The 17,045-nt window shown below is 43.2% G+C and overlaps 1 long non-coding RNA gene across 1 annotated transcript; it reads left to right on the top strand.

The window, feature by feature from the left end:
* The first annotated feature begins 39 nt into the window (after positions 1–39).
* Positions 40–13,594, top strand: LOC109552062 (uncharacterized). Its single transcript, XR_012333590.1, has 4 exons — positions 40–333; positions 7,317–8,522; positions 12,498–12,550; positions 13,026–13,594. It is a non-coding gene; the product is annotated as an uncharacterized lncRNA (long non-coding RNA).
* Positions 13,595–17,045: the final 3,451 nt, after the last annotated feature.

A 17,045-nucleotide genomic window follows, 5' to 3' on the forward strand; every position in this document is an offset into this window, starting at 1 on the left:
ACTCTGAAAGCGGCTGGATTGGGGGGGGGGGGGGCCTTGTGCGGTCCGTACCATTTGGAGGGGTGAGTATGCAAGGAACAGACATTACAGGCCTAAGAGAAATAAAGTGTCTTAGAGACTCATTCCAGGGGGATTCACAACAGTTTGACAAATCAGATGCTTTCTAAGAGAACTGGATTCAGGAAAGAAACATATGTCTCCTCCTAGATCACCCCCAAGTTGTGTGGGAGTGAGTTGGGTCCCCGTGGCTGCTACTGATTGCTCGAAATAGAGTTACGCGGACCAGTAAGAAAAAGAAAGGAAAATCGCTGGCCTATCGAAAGAGAAAAGCAGGTGAGCGGTTGCTAGGGGCGGAAGGTAGCGTTGCCTAGGGCTGGGTCCAACCCGGGTGGGCCGAGAGTAGAAAAGGCGCAATCCGTGGGCGGGTGTTCCGAGTCTGCCCCAGGGGACGTTTGTTGCACTCTGAGGGGGAGCTGTGCCTGGGACTGAGGAGAAGGCAGACCTTTCATTCCGGCTAATCTTGGGATGGGAGTGTTCTGTGCAAAGGGATGGATTTCAACGTCGCATGCCCGCACCCCTCCCCAAGCCTACAGCTTTGCTGTCCTTATATCATTCATTCCTGGGCCGTAGGCGCAGCTCCCCCTGGTCTTTGGCTGTCTATGTCTGTCTATGTCTGCTTCGCAGCCAACCCAGTCGGCTCGTTGACAGAATGGAGCTAATGCACCCACTTTGTGCCTTGCGTTTTCCTCCATCATCTAATTTAATCATCAGTCACTAAAGTTAATAAGCTGGGTGGTGCTATCCTCATTTTACGCGGGACCAATTGAGGTTCAGAAATTTAACAAGTCCTGGGATTGGCACCAGATCTCTCTGACCCTATATTCGTGTACCGTTAACCTCAGTTACCTTTACCACCACCTGTTGACCTGAATTGGCCTGACCAGTTTAGCTTGTAACCTGTCACTGAGTTGGCTCCCCCATAAGGCTGTCTATGACTTTCTAATGACTGCGTCCAGCAGCCAGCTTTCAGTTCTTGCCTGACTCAACCTCTCTCTCCTTAAAAGTCTCCTCCCTGAGCTTCTGTGACCCCACATGCCTCTGCTTTTCCCCCCAGCTATGTCTCTGTCCCCTTCCTTTTATTTAAATGCTGTCCACATTGGCCACTTCTGTCTGCTTTCCCTGCATGATCCTCTCTGCTCCTGTGGTTTCAATACCCCTGCCCTGTTGCTGATGACTCCCATATGAGGTCTTCAGCTGGGCTCTCTCCTGCTTTAAAAAAAATTCAGTGTCCCTAGTCCTCCACCGCAACCCCAGCTCCAGAAACGTGGGCATCACACTCACCATCTCCCTCTCGATCTGCCCCCCACATCCAAACTGGGAATTAAGTTATTTATTCAGTTGTCTGCAAATACGTATCCCATGCTGCCTGTTCTAGTAACTTAGGATGTCAGTGAACAAAGCAAAGATCTTTGCCTTTGTGTAGTTTCACCCTAGTAGATGTGGTGGACCATAAACCACATACATAATGTAAGTGCTTTATCTAATATGTTGGAAGGTAAGAAGTGCTGTAGGGGAAAAGTAGAGCAGAACAAAGGGGACCAGGAGTGTGGAGGGGTGCTCGAAGCAGGTTGCAGTGTCAGCGAGAAGATGACATTTGAGCAAAGAGTTGAAGGAGCTGAGTGGACGTCTGGGTAGAGTTGCAGCTAGGTAAGGGTGGACCAGTCCTGGTTTGTTGGAGGAGGTGAATGTGGCTGGAGTAGAAATAGCAAAAGGGTGAGCAGTAGGAGAGGGGGGCAGGGCCAGAAGGTGTTGGCCATTATAGGGACTTTGACTTTTACTCTGAGTGACATTATGAGCCATTGGAGGGTGTTGAGTAGAGGTGTAACATGTCCTACTTAGGTCTAAAAGGATCACTCCAGCTCCTGTGCTGTGGGATGTTGTGGGGTGGAGGACAAGCGTTTGGAGCAAGGAGATCAATTAGGAGGCTCTTGCCGTACATCAGGCAAGATACTGGCTTAAAAAAGATGCACAACGTGAGAGTTGCAAGTTAAGTTTTATTTGGGTCAAAGTAAGGACTGTACCCCAAGAGACAGCATTTCAGATAGCTCTGAGAAGCTGCTCCGAGGAGGCAAAGAGGGGGAGCCCGGTTATATAGAAGTTTTGCAACAAAGGGCAGGTAGTCTGAACATCAAAAGATTATTGTTAATTAAAGAAAACCAGATATATCAAGTTAAGGAATTTAGTGCTTTTCTATGTATGGGAAGATGCAAGAGTCTGGGTTCAGTGAAATCATTCCTTTGATATGCACCTCAGCTAGCTGGGGCTAGTATCCTGTGTTTTCACATCCTGAGCTTCCTCAGGGCTCACTGGCTCATGTTGGAGGGCTGCAATTGTTGATGGCTGTGACATCCTTTGTTTACTGATATGGCACGAAATATTCCAGTTATCAATATTCCATTTATCAATATGAAGTTCTATTGAGTCTACCTCCTGAGTGTCTCTAGAATTTATTCTTTCTCTTCCATCTTCATCTCCTAGTCCTAGTTCAGACCAGCATTATCTCATGCTTGGGCAAATGCAACAGTCACCTAACTGATCTCCTTTCCTACACTCTCCTCCCTATTAACTGTCCAAGCAGTGGCAAAAAAGATCCTCTGACACCTCAGTACATATCTTGCCTCCCTTTCCCAAACACTGCCCTTCAGGCCTATGCCCCATTTCTGGGGGCTCCCGATGCACCATACATACCATGACCCAAATGGGACCCTCAACTTTTTTTTAAAATTAATTAATTACTTTTGGGGGGCTGCGTTGGGTCTTCGTTGCTGCACGTGGGCTTTCTCTAGTTGTGTCGAGTGGGGGCTACTCTTTGTTGCAGTGCGCAGGCTTCTCCTTGCAGTGGCTTCTCTTGTTGAGGAGCACGGGCTCTAGGCGCATGGGCTTCAGTAGTTGTGGCATGCAGGCTCAGTAGTTGTGGCACGCGGTCTTAGTTGCTCTGTGGCATGTGGGATCTTCCCGGACCTGGGATAGAATGTGTGTGCCCTGCACTGGCAGGAGGATTCTTTATTTTTTATAAATTTATTTACTTAATTTATTTATTTTGGCTGCGTTGGGTCTTCGTTGCTGCGCACAGGCTTTCTCTAGTTGCGGTGAGTGGGGGCTACTCTTCGTTGTTGCGGTGCATGGGCTTCTCATTGTGGTGGCTTCTCTTGTTGAGCATGGGTTCTAGGCACGTGGGCTTCAGTAGTTGCGGCATGCAGGCTCAGTAGTTGTGGCTCACAGGCTCTAGAGCACAGGCTCAGTAGTTTTGGCTCACGGGCTTAGTTGCTCCACGGCATGTGGGATCTTCCCAGACCAGGGCTCGAACCCGTGTCCCCTGCATTGGCAGGTGGATTCTCAACCAGTGCGCCACCAGGGAAGCCCTGGCAGGCAAATTCTTTATCCACTGCACCACCCGGGAAGTCCGACTCTCACCTTTTGTATAGGCCTTTCCTTCTCCAAAGACTGTCTTTCTCTTCAATTATCAACACAGTAAACATTGCTTAACTCCTCAGTCTGGATGGGGCCCCCTTCCATGTGTTCCCACAATGCTTTGTGTTTCCCCATCATGGGGCTTGGCAACCTGTGCTGACTTTGGCAATGAACTTAAATCTCACTTGCAGAGGCCCTGAGCTTGAGGATGGAGGCCTGAGCCTTTTTTCCTCACACTGAACAGAAGAAGTAGATTTCCAAGCAAAGAATGTCACCAGTGTTAAAGAAGGTCATTTTATTATGATACAGGGGTCAGTCAATCAAGAAGATATATAACAATCCTAAACATTTGTGCACCTAATAACAGAGCTTCAAATTACAAGTAACAACTGATTGAACTGCAGGGAGACATAGGCAAATCCATAATAATAGTCAAAGATTTTAATAATCTTCTTTCATTAATTGATAGAACAACAAGTAGGCAGAGAACCAGCAAGGATAGAGTAGACTTAAGCAATACTATCAACCACTTGACCTGATTAACATTTACAGAACACTTCACCCAACAAGAGCAGAATACATGTTTTTATTAAATGTACATAAAACATTTACCATGACACACATATTTGGGGACATTAAACAAGACTCAATAAATTTAAAAGAATTCAATCCACATAAAGTATTTCTATGACAGCAATGGAATTAACTTAGAAATCAATAAGAGAAAGATGCTTGGAAAATCCCAAAATTTTCGGAAACAAAACACTTCTAAGGAAGTAATGGATTAAATAATAAATCAAAAGGGAAACTAGAAAGTCTTTTTAACTTAGTGAAAATGAAAACACACATCATAGGATTTGTGGGATTCCACTAAAGAATTTTGGGGAAATTTATAGTACTAAATTCTTATGTTAGAAAAGAAGAAAGGACTGCTTATGACCTCAGCTTCCACCTTAAGAAACTAGAAAGAGAAGAGAAAAATCAACTCCCAAATAAGCAAAATAAAGGAAGTAATTAACTCCAAAAAGGAAATCAATGAAATAGAAAACAGAAACAAAAAAAATAGAGAAAATCAAAGAAACCAAAAGATGGTTCCTTGAAAAGATCAATAAAATTGACAGACTTCCTAACCAGATTAATCAGGAAAAAAAGAAAAAGATACAAATTACCAATATCAGGATTGAGAGAGGTGACATCGCTATAGATTCTACAGATATTAAAAGGGTAATAAGGGAATATCATGAACAATTTTATGCCAATAAATTAGACAAATTCTAAGATGAGGAGCAAGGCAAGGGTGTCTGCTTTTCCCACTTCCACTCAACATTATACTGGAGGTCCTTGCCAGGGCAATAAAGCAAGAAAAAAAAAAGCATACAGATTTTAAAAGAAGAAATAAAACTGTCTTGGTTCACAGACAACATAATTGTCTATACATATAATCCTAAGGAAGCCACAAAAAAGTTACTAGAACTAACAAGTGAGTTCAGCAAGGTTGTAGGATAGAAAGTCAATATACAAAAGAAACTGCATTTCTAAATACAGTAAACAATCAGAAATTAAAAATTTTAAAATACTACTTACAGAGCATTAAAATATGAAATGCTTAATGATAAAATTAATGTAAAAATATGCAAGACTTATACAGTGAAAAGTATAAAACATTGCCAAGAGAAATTAAATATCTAAGTAAATGGAGAGGTATACTGTGTCTGTGGATCAGAACACTTAACACTTCTATGATGCCAATAAAATAGAGAAGATTAATGAAGTTCAAACCTGGCTCTTTGAATAAGCTAATAGGCAAAATTCTGGCAAGACTGATCAAGAACATAAAGTGAAGGTAAAAATAAACAATATAATGAATGAAAAAGGGAGATAACCACAGACACAATGGAGATTTAAAAATAATAAGTGTGGAGACTTCCCTGGTGGTGTAGTGGTTAAGAATCCACCTTCCAATGCAGGGCACGCGGGTTCAATCCCTGGTCAGGGAACTAGATCCCACATGCATGCTACAACCAAGAGTTCACATGCCACAACTAAGGAGCCCGCCTGCTGCAACTAAGACCCGGCGGCAACCAAAGAAAAAAAGAATATTCATCCTCTAACAAAAAAAAATAATAATAAGGGTGTAGTAGGTGCAATTTTATGGCAACAAATTTGAAAATTTAGGTGAAAGTAACAATTTCCTAGAAAACAAAAGATGTGTAAAACTGACCCAACACGAAATAGAAAACATGACTAGACCAATAAATATACTTTTTAAAGTTGCTAAGGGAGTAGATATATTTTTTTGATATTTATTTATTTATTTGGCCGTGCTGGGTCTTAGTTGCGGCACATGGGATCTTCGTTGCAACAGGCGGGATCTTTAGTTGCGGCATGTGGGATCTAGTTCCCTGACCAGGGATGGAACCCAGGCCCCCTGCATTGGGAGCACAGAGTCTTAACCTCTGGACCACCAAGGAAGTCCCTCATGCCTGTTTCATAGATGAGGAAACTGAGGCACAGAAAAGTTAAGTGACTTGCCCAAGGTTTGCACAGCTAATAGGAAAAGGCAAAGTCAGGATTTAAAGCAGGCAGTGTGATCCCACAGCCCCCCCTCACCCTGTGTACTTTGTAACATGTCCATTTTCTCAATCCCCGTGACAACGTGTTGTTTCATTCATGAGAAAGCGGAGGCTCAGAGAGGCTGAGGGACTTAGGCTCAGTCACCCTGGAGAGTGGCTGAGCTGGGACTGTCTGGTTGCCTCACACACCACAGCCCTCCTAGTCAGCTGCCAGGTCCCACTGCCTGGTCCCCACTCCCCCAGTGCATGTGAGGAGTTCCACCCCCCAATTCAAGCAGTGTCAGGGGGCTGAGTCATTCCCAACAGTCTCTGGGCAAAGCCGCGGAACAGCCACCACAAGGCTAGACAGCTTGGCCGTCCTCGGAGGGCAGAGCCGGGTCAGAAGCCCAAGTCTCTGCCTGCTGAAGGGCGCAGGCAGCCAGGTGTGAGGCCATGTCAGGACGCAACTCGGGCCACCATGGGCTTCAGGGAAAGGGACATACATTACAGGGGACAGCACCTATCACCCAAGTCTAGTTCAGACAAAGAAAGGTGTGGCTTGGGTAGTCAGCTGGCACCCAGCCAATCAACACACTTTTAATGGAACCTGTTATGTGTCAGACACGGGGCTGGGTGCTGGGAACTCAGGTGTGAGTAAAAAGACACCTTCTGCCCTCCTGAGCCTTCTTGCCCAGGGTAAGAAATCTGGGGCACACACCTTTCCTCCTACTTCTCGCTTGCTGCTGTCTCCTTCCCCTTAGAATAGATGGAGTTTCCCTCTTCCCATGGATTCAGTTGTTTATTCATCCAACAAGTACATAGTGAGTCCCCGCCATCAGCCAGGCCTTGTTCTAAGTGTAGAGAATGCATTTGTGGACAAAATAGATAAAAATCCCTGCCCTCACGGAGTGTACAGTCAATAAAAGACAACAAATACACAAGGAAACACACAGGGAAGTGAAGACTTTGGGAAATCAAGAGGGTAGGGGAGGTGGGGCAGATGAGGAGGACCCTGAGTGTTTGAAAGGAGGAGAGACAGTTCTATCTGAGCAGGAGGTGTGTACAGATGTGGATTCAGGTAGATTCAGGGGCAGGAAAAGAGAAAGAGTGTTGGAGGTGAGGAGTGAGAAGTTGTGATTAGTTATCTCAGAAAGAGGGAGTAGGAACTTTGTATCGAGCTGCATTAGGAGTGCCAGGAAGCATGAGTGTCCAAAGAATTTTATGACCTTAGAGCCCTGAGTTCAAAGTGAAGCAACCCTCTGGTTATCTGATTTGTTTTCTCCTCTGTTGCAGGTACTAAGTAGGTGGATGGAAGGGTTCAGCCAGAGTTGGAGTCTCCTAGGCGTGGTAGTTTTAGGATATGTCCATACATTCATGATACCTCTCTTTTCAAGAGGTGGACCCTAATTCCCCTCCCCTTGAGTATAAGCTGGACTCAGTGATTTGCTCCTAACGAATAGAACAAAAGTGATGGTGTGAGACTTTGGAGGCCTGGTCACGAAAGGCACTTTGGCTTCCTGCTTGCTCTGTCTTGGGTCAGTCGCTCTGGAGGAAGCCAGCCGCCATGGCATGAAGACACTCAAGCAGCCCTATGGACAGGTCCACATGCTGAGGAACTGAGGCCAACAGCCAACAACCATGGCAGTGACACCCTGGGAAGGGGATCCTTCAGCCCCAGCCAGGCCTTCAGACGACTGCAGCTCTGGCCAACTTCACTACAAATCTCATGAGAGACTGTGAGTCAGAACTTCCCAGCTAAGTTGCTCCTGAATTCCTGACCCACAGAACAGCGAGATGAAATGCTTTTTGAAAAAATTTAAACCCCAAAGTTCTGGGGTAATTTTTACACAAATAGTTAACTAATACCCCAGGTGTCTTGGATAGAGTGAGGAGCGATTGGAGGGTGGGCTTCTCCCTGGTCATTCAAGAACCCAGGCTCCTTGTATCTGGTGGCCCTACCATTCCCTAGGGACCCTTGGAGTTACCTGGAAATCTTCTGCATTTGGCTGGAAGTCAAATGACAGTGAGGCAGATCGTAAGAGAGGGAGGTTTTCAAAGGCCATACCTGGTCATGAATAATAAAAAGTAATGAAAAATGGGATGAGGAACTGACTTTTAAGATGGAACCAAAAGATGATTAGAAGGTAGGAAGGGAGAAAGGAATAAAGGTCCGTGGGAAGACCTCTGGCCTGAAAGTCTGGGTGTATTTTAGGAAGTAAAGAGAATCCCTGGAGCTTGGGGAGAGAGGCTGAGAATGGCTGAAAATGAGTCTGAGGAGGTGGGTGGAGCCAGATGGCGCAGGGTCTTGTAAACAGCCTCTTAGGACTTTATCCAGGGTCAGTGGAAAGAAACTGCGGGTTTCCGCAGGAGCGCCGGCCTGGAGGAGGGAGGGGAGCATGAGCTGGAGCTGGAAGAGTGGTCAGGAAGCTGCTGCAGCCGCTCAGGGAGAGATAAAGACAGCCCGCTCCGGGCTGGGCAGGGTGGACGGAGATGCTGAAGGTATGAAGGGCCAGGAGGCAGCATTTGGCTAAGTGTGTGTGTGTGTGTGTGTGTGTGTGTGTGTGTGTGTGTGTGTGTGTGTCGCGGGGGGAGCAGGCTGGCCGAGGGGAGGGAAAGGGCCCCAGCGGGCCCTGTCTTCTATGTGGAAGGTAGAATTATTCTCAAGGACGGGGGAATCCCAGAGACAGCAGGTTTACAAGGCAGCATGTTGAGTTCACTTTGTAAAATAATGCAATATTTGATACGTACAAAATAATCGATGTCAAATATACATAAGCAATAGAGTGAAATAATAAACACCCAACTTGAGAAACAGACTATTAGCAACATCGCCGTCTCCCATCACGTCTCCGTCTCCCACCACAAGATACCACACCCCTAATTTTATTATTTTTTAAAATACCTTTATATAGTGTATTCCTTCAGATGTATCCTTTTTTTAATTTTATTTTTTAAATTTTTGGCCGAGCCACTCAGCATATGAGATCTTAGTTCGCAACCAGGGATGGAACCCACACCCCCTGCAGGGGAAGCGGGGAGTCTTAACCACTGGACCGCCAGGGAAGTTCCCTATTATTTTTAAATATTAATTATTTTTAAACTCATTACCTTGCTTTTATTTTTCTCATAAACCCAAGTGGTTATTTTATTATAAATATGCTTACAAAAATGTTCCAGTTAATTATTGAAAGGATTTTCTTTTTCAGTGCAAAATTTTTTTAATATACATTTATTTCTTTATTTTTGGCTGCGTTGGCTCTTCATTGCTGCACACGGGCTCTCTAGTTGCAAAGAGTGGGGGCTACTCTTTCTTGTGGTGGGCAGGCTTCTCATTGCAGTGGCTGCTCTTGTTGCAGAGCACAGGCTCTAGGCTCACGGGCTCAGTAGTTGTGGCTCACGGGCTCTAGAGCACAGGCTCAGTAGTTGTGGTGCATGGGCTTAGTTGCTCCACAGCATGTGGGATCTTCCAGGACCAGGGCTCGAACCAGTGTCCCCTGCATTGACAGGCAGATTCTTTTTTCTTCTTTTTTTTTTTTTTTGTGGTACGTGGGCCTCTCACTGTTGTGGCCTCTCCCGTTGCGGAGCACAGGCTCCGGACGCGCAGGCTCAGCGGCCATGGCTCACGGGCCTAGCCACTGCGTGGCGTGTGGGATCTTCCCGGACCGGGGCACGAACCCGTGTCCCCTGCATCGGCAGGCAGACTCTCAACCACTGCGCCACCAGGGAAGCCCAGTAGGCGGATTCTTAACCACTGCGCCACCAGGGAAGTCCCTTCAGTGCAAAATTGACTACACTCCAGGTAAAGCTGCCAATAACTTGATCCACCTCAGCAACTGGCTCAGACTTTCCGCCCAGCCACTGCCCCTCCCATTGCTTTAACCACTTGTCGCCTACGGCCCCATGGGATCTGTATCACTGGGCAAGGCAAGATGTGCCTCGGCATTCATTGAGATGGTGCAATTTTTCTCCTCTAATCTATGAAGGGGGTAAATTACATTAATTTCCTTGTCTCTAACCTTGCAGTATTGGAGTAAATCCAACTTGGGCACTGTGTGTTATCTTGTCTCTATATTACCAGGTTCAGTTTAATCATTTGCTTAGGGTATTGTACATCCGTGTCTATGAGCCTGCAGTATTTCTTTCTGTTTTAGCTTTTGGTATCAAGTATGCTACCTTTATGACATGTGAGAGGGAAGGTCCCTCTCTTTATATACCCTGGCAGGATTTGTACAAGATAGAATTATTTGTTCTTTGAATGTTCGGTTAATCTTACTGTTGGAGCCATATAGGCCTGGGGTTTTCTTTGTGATAAGATTAAAAAAAATTATTTTATTGAAGTGTAGTTGATTTACAATGTTGTGTTAGTTACTACTCTACAGCAAAGTGATTCAATTATACATATATATACATTCTTTTTTCAAAATATGCTTTTCCATTATGGTTTATCATAGGATCTTGAATATAGTCCTATGTACTGTACAGCAGGACCTTGTTGTGTATCCATTCTATATGTTTGAGGTAAGATTTTATCTACTGATTCAATTTGTTTAATATTATAGGACTAATCAGGATGTATATTTCTACTTGTTTTAGTTTTGCTGAGTTTTATTTTTCTACAGAGACTTGTCTATCTTTATATAAATATAAATAGTTAAATTGTATAAAGTATAAAAGTTGGCATAAAGTTGTTCATAATATCTTCATATTTTTATTGTCGAACGTATCTCCCTTTTTATTCCTGTTAGTTAATTTGTGCCTTCTCTTTTATTAATTTTTTTATTTTCATTTTTTGTTGTGCCTTCTCTTTTAAAAATTACTCTGAATGCATCTTGTCAGAAGTTTGTCAATTTTATTGGTGTCATCAAAGAACCAAATTTTGACTTTTCTGGTTCTTTCCATTAGTATATGTTTTCTATTAATTTCTGCTCTTTATTACTTTATTCCTTCTATTTTTAATTAGGTATATTTTTCTGCTCTTTTTAAAAAGATACTTATTTTGAAATAACTTTAGAGTTACATAAAATTGCAAAAACAGTGCAGAATTCCTGTATACCCTTCACCAAACTTCTTTTGATGGGAACATCTTACACAAGCATATGACAGTTGTTGAAGCTAGGAAATTAACAGCGATATACTGGTATTAGCTAATCGATATATCTCATTTTAATTGTGCCAGTGGTCCCACTGATGCCTGGGACCAGGATCCAATCAGGATTCCAAATTGCATGTAATCAGTAATTCATTGTTGTGTAATAAACATCCTAAAACTTAGCAGCTTAAAACAACAAACATTTATTATCTCCTAGTTTCTGTGGATCAGGAATTTGGGAGCTGCTTAGCTGGGTAGTTCTTGCTCAGGGTCTCTGATGACATTGTACTCATGATGTCAGCCAGGACCGAGGTCATCTGACGTCTTAACCAGACTGGGGGATCTGCTGTCAAGATGGCTTATTCACAGAAGAGCAGGAGGCCTTGGTACCTCACCACGTGGGTCTCTCCATAGTGATGCTTGAGTGGCCTCATGACAAGGCAGCTGCCTTCTCCCAGAGAAAGTAAGGTTGAAGTTGCAAAGTCTTTTATGATCTAGCTTCAGAAATCACAGGGTGTCATTTCCACAACGTCCTATTGGTAAACGGGTCAACCCTATTCCATGAATACCAGGCTCACTCAGAGGCCACCTGGGAGGCTGGCTACCACAGCTGTCCTGTCTCCTTGGTCTTCTCCAATCTGGGGAAACATCTCAGATTTCTTTTTCTTCTATGAACTTGACACTTGTGGAAAGTATTGGCCAGTTATTTTGTAGAGTATCTCTCAGTTTGGATTTATCAGAAGTTTTGTAATGATTACTTTGAGGTTATTCATTTGGGAGAAGAATAAAACAGAAGTGGGGACTACTCTGGTGGCGCAGTGGTTAAGAATCCGCCTGCCAATGCAGGGGACACGGGTTCGAGCCCTGGTCCAGGAAGACCCCACATGCCATTAAGCCCGTGCGCCACAACCACTGAAGCCCACGCACCCTAGAGCCTGCCTGCCGCAACTACTGAGCCCGCGCACCGCGACTACTGAGCCTGCGTGCCACAACTAATGAAGCCTGCACGCCTAGAGCCTGTGCTCTGCAACAAGAGAAGCCACCGCAATGAGAAGCCTGCGCACCACAATGAAGAGTAGCTCCTGCTCGCTGCAGCAAGAGAAAGCCTGCAGCAGCAGCAAAGACCCAACGCAGCCAAAAATAAATAAAATTTAAAAAAGAAAGAATAAAACGGAAGTGATGTGTGCTTCTCAGTGAATCATATTGGACGGTATATGATGTAGGTTTGTTTTATTACTGGTCATGTTAACATTGATCACTTGGTTAGGGTGGTGTCTGCCAGGTTTCTCTTTTTCCATTTGTGATGAGTAAACATCACGGGGGGAGATACTTTGAGTGTATGCAAATACCTTGTTTCTCATCATACTTTTGTTTACTAACTTTAGCATCCATCAATGATTCACGCCTGCAACAATTACTACTGTGGTATTTGCTTAAGGTGAATTTATTTATTTATTTATTTTTGAATTTTCTTTATTTTTGATACCACAGGTTTTTATTACCTATCTATGTTATACATATTAGTGTATACATGTCAATCCCAATCTCCCAATCATCCCAATTCATTTTAAATTTTTTAAAAATTTTCTTGTTCCCATGGTTATTTTCCTCTTGTCATTTATTTGCTATATGTGTGCTTTCCCCCGTTTTCTTGAAAAATTAGCTAGTTGTTTGTCTATTTGTTAATTTTTCCAAATATTCAGGCCTAATTTCTGTTCTCTACTGCATTAATCTTTGCTTTTATCTTTATTCTTTCCCTCTTTGTGCTTTCTTTGGTTTACTTTGATGTTCTTTTTCTAGTTTTCTTAGAGCTGGGAATTAAACTCATTTCTTTTCATTCTTTTACTTTTAATGATATACGTGTTTAATCCTATGAATGTTATTCTAATCATTGCTTTAAATGTATCTCATAGGGCTTCCCTGGTTGCTCAGTGGTTAAGAATCCGCCTGCCAATGCAGGGGACACCAGTTCGAGCCCTGGTCTGGGAAGATCCCACATGCCACGGAGCAACTAAGCCCGGGTGCCACAACTACTGAGCCTGTGCTCTAGAGCCCCTGAGCCACAACTACTGAGTCCACGTGCCACAACTACTGAAGGCCATGTGCCTAGAGCCCATGCTCCGCAACAAGAGAAGCCACCGCAATGAGAAGCCTCTGCATCGCAATGAAAAGTAGCCCCTGCTTGCCACAACTAGAGAAAGCCCATGTGCAGCAATGAAGACCCAACACAGCCAGCAATAAATGAATAAATAACTTTATTTTAAAAAATGTATCTCATAGAATTTGATATGTAGTATTTTCATTATCATTATTTTTTGGAATTTTATATTCCAGTTTTTCACCTAATTAATTTGTTTTTGTCTTTGTTAATGATTTCTCATTTTATTACATTCTGCTCAGAGACTATTGTTTATAATATTTCCATTTTATTCAACTTACTGATGATTTCTTTGTGACCTAATATATGATTAATTTTTTGTGATATTTTGTTTCTTTGGATTTATGGTCGTTTTTTTTCAGGGGGAAATTTCCTCAGTTAATGTGTATTGGATTTTATTTTCTGACTATTTTTTGGTTTTTAATAATGGTTCCAGATGGATCTGTTACTCCTTTTCTTGTTCATTTTTTGTGATATTGGGGTGTTTTACAAGATTCCTAGCTCTATAGCACACTCTTATGTCAATATAGCAAAGTCCAGACACTTCAGTGCATTTTTTTTTTTTTTTTTTTTTTTGGTACGCGGGCCTCTCACTGTTGTGGCCTCTCCCGTTGCGGAGCACAGGCTCTGGACGTGCAGGCTCAGCGGCCATGGCTCACGTGCCTAGCCGCTTCGCGGCATGTGGGATCTTCCCGGACCGGGGCACGAACCCGTGTCCCCTGCATCGTCAGGAGGACTCTCAACCACTGAACCACCAGGGAAGCCCTACTTCGGTGCATTTTAATTTGTTTGTCTGGTTGGGGAAAGGGGTTTGTGTCCTCCAGTTTCTTTGTTTGTTTCTCTTTTGTCTTGCAAGACCCTAAATTTTTCCCTTTTGCTTTTTCCCCCTTCATCACTCAATTGCCCAAAGACTCTTCGACCATTTGGTGTTTTTCTTTTTCCTTTCCCAGAACCTATGTATTTTAAAGACTGACGCTTCAAATCCCACATATCTTTTAGTCCCTTCCCTGTAGTCTGCACGCTGATCCCCCAGGACATTTTCCTGTTTGTTATTTACAGACTGCAGATGACATCGTCTTCCTGATGGAGGTTCTAGATCGACCTTGGGCCCTATTGCCAACTCCCCTCTTCTGTCTCTTCCCCGTTTATCTTGGTACAGAGCCTGGTGGTAGGGCTGTGTGGGGCTGGAGCGCAAGAGGTCCGCACAGCCCTGTGGGGGGCTTTCTTTTTATTTACAGTTATGTTGAAGTTCGGACATTCTCTGCTTTCAAGTTATGCTGAGGCTATGGCAGAGTTTTATTTCCCATTCTTGTTTCGATTTGCTTGGGAAGGAAGCACTGAGAGATGGGGACATAGGCAGCCGCCTCGGAAGTCCCGCTGCTTTTCCTTTGAAACTCAAAAAAAAGTTACAGAGGAACATTTTTTTTTTCTTTTTTAAATTTGACTGCGTTAGTTCCCCTACCAGAGGTTGAACCTGAGCCCTCAGCAGTGAAAGTGCGGAGTCCTACCAACTGGACCGCCAGGTAATTCCCCTTCCTTTGTAACTTTAAAAAATATATATATATTTATTTAGGCTGTGCTGGGTCTTAGTTGTGGCACGTGGACTTCTCAGTTGCAACATGCATGCTGGGATCTAGTTCCCTGACCAGGGATCGAATCCGGGCCACCTGCATTGGGAGCCTGGAGTCTTACCCATCGGACCAGTAGGGAAGTCCCTTCTTTGTAAGTTTTTTTTAAAATGAATTGATTAATTTATTTATTTTTCTTTTTGGCTCTGTTGCATCTTTGCTGCTGCATGCGGGCCCTCTCCAGTTGTGGTGAGCAGGGGATACTCTTTGTTGCCCTGCCCAGGCTTTTCATTGCGGTGGCTTCTCTTGCTGCGGAGCACAGGCTCTAGGCCCACGGGCTCAGTAGTTGTGGCTCACAGGCTCTAGAGCACAGGCTCAGTAGTTGTGGCGCACGGGCTTAGCTGCTCCGCAGCATGTGGGATCTTCCCAGACCAGGGCTGGAACCCATGTCCCCTGCATTGGCAGGTGGATTCTTAACCACTGCGCAACCAGGGAAGTCTCCCTCCTTTGTAACTTTTAAAGATGGAGTTTAGCTCATTTGTTTGGACCCTTTCTTATTTTCCAATATATACAGTTGAGGTCATAAATTTCTCTCTAAGAATTTTTAGCTGGGTCCTCCAAAATGGATATACGATATTTTCATTACGACTGTAATCTAAAACAACACAAATTTATAATCTATTTTCTAATTTCTGTTGTGGTTTTTTTTCTCTTGGCCCAGACATCTCATAAAATGTTTCTTAATTTCAAAATAGGTAGGATTTTTTTTTAATCTGTCTGTTGACGATGTTTAACTTAATTATATTGTGGTAAAAAACAAACGAACAAACAACAGACTGAATGATTTTAACTTTTTGAAATTAGTTCAGTTGCCTGATGATCTAGAATTTGATCGATTTATTGGGAAATGTTCTGCATACACTGTTCTGCATTTAGGTGCAATGGTCCACTAGGTCAGATTTGTTAACCATATTCTTCATATCTTTTATACCCTTGCTAATTTTTTCTTTTTTTTTGCCTGCATGTGCCATAGAATCTACAAATACGATTGTGATTTAATCTGCTTTTCCTTGTGGCTTTATTCTCTCTATATAAATCTTTATTGCTTGTTAATCTTACTTTTAAGAATAAATTAAGAATAAATAAATTTAAAATTGCTGTGTATTTTAAAAATCACTAAGTAAGCATGCTCTTTCTCCCTAGTAATGCTTTTAACCTGAAATTTATTTTTTTCTGATACTAATACTGTATAGCTATTCCAGCTTTTAGTAAGCATTTGCCTGATATTTTTTCCATCCTTCTGTTTCCAAACGTTTTATATCCTTATATTTATATGTATCTTTTATAAATACATGCATACCTCAGAGATAGTGTGTGTTTGGTTCCAGACTACTGCAGTAAAGTGAATATTACAATAAAACAAGTCACAGATTTTTTGGTTTTTCAGTGCATATAGAAGTTATGTTACACTCTACTATTGTCTATTAAGTGTACAATAGCATTATGTCTAAAAAAAGGTACATACCCTTAATTTAAAAATACTTTATTGCTAAAAAATGGTAACCATCATCTGAGCCTTCAGGGAGTCATAGTCCTTTTGAAATAGCAACACCAATCACTGATCACAGGGACTCTCCTGGTGGCGCAGTGGTTAAGAATCTACCTACCAATGCAGGGGACACGGGTTTGAGCCCTGGTCCAGGAAGATCCCACATGCCGCGGAGCAGCTAAGCCCGTGCGCCACAACTACTGAGCCTGTGTGCCACAACTACTGAAGCCCGTGCGCCTAGATCCTGTGCTCCGCAACAAGAGAGGCCACCGCAGTGAGAAGTCTGTGCACCACAACGAGGAGTAGCCCCTGCTTGCTGCAACTGGAGAAAACCCACACGCAGCAAGGAAGACCCAACGGAGCCAAAGAGTCACTGATCACAGATCACCATAACAAATATAATAATAATGAAACAGTTTGAAGTTTTGCAAGAATTACCAAAATGTGACACAAAGACACGAAGTGAGTGAATGCTGTTGAAAAAATTACACTGATAGACTAGCTCGACACATGGTTGTGATAAAAGAAACGTTCACATATTGAGGTGTGGGGAAGTCATTCTGGCTTATACATGAGTTAACTTGAATTTTATGCTAACAAAAACAGCCTGTTTGTGGCCTATCAAACATACATTGTACATCTGCTTTAATTATTAAAT

This window comes from Tursiops truncatus, chromosome 8 (genome assembly GCF_011762595.2).
Source record: "Tursiops truncatus isolate mTurTru1 chromosome 8, mTurTru1.mat.Y, whole genome shotgun sequence".
Taxonomy (NCBI): Eukaryota; Metazoa; Chordata; class Mammalia; order Artiodactyla; family Delphinidae; genus Tursiops; species Tursiops truncatus.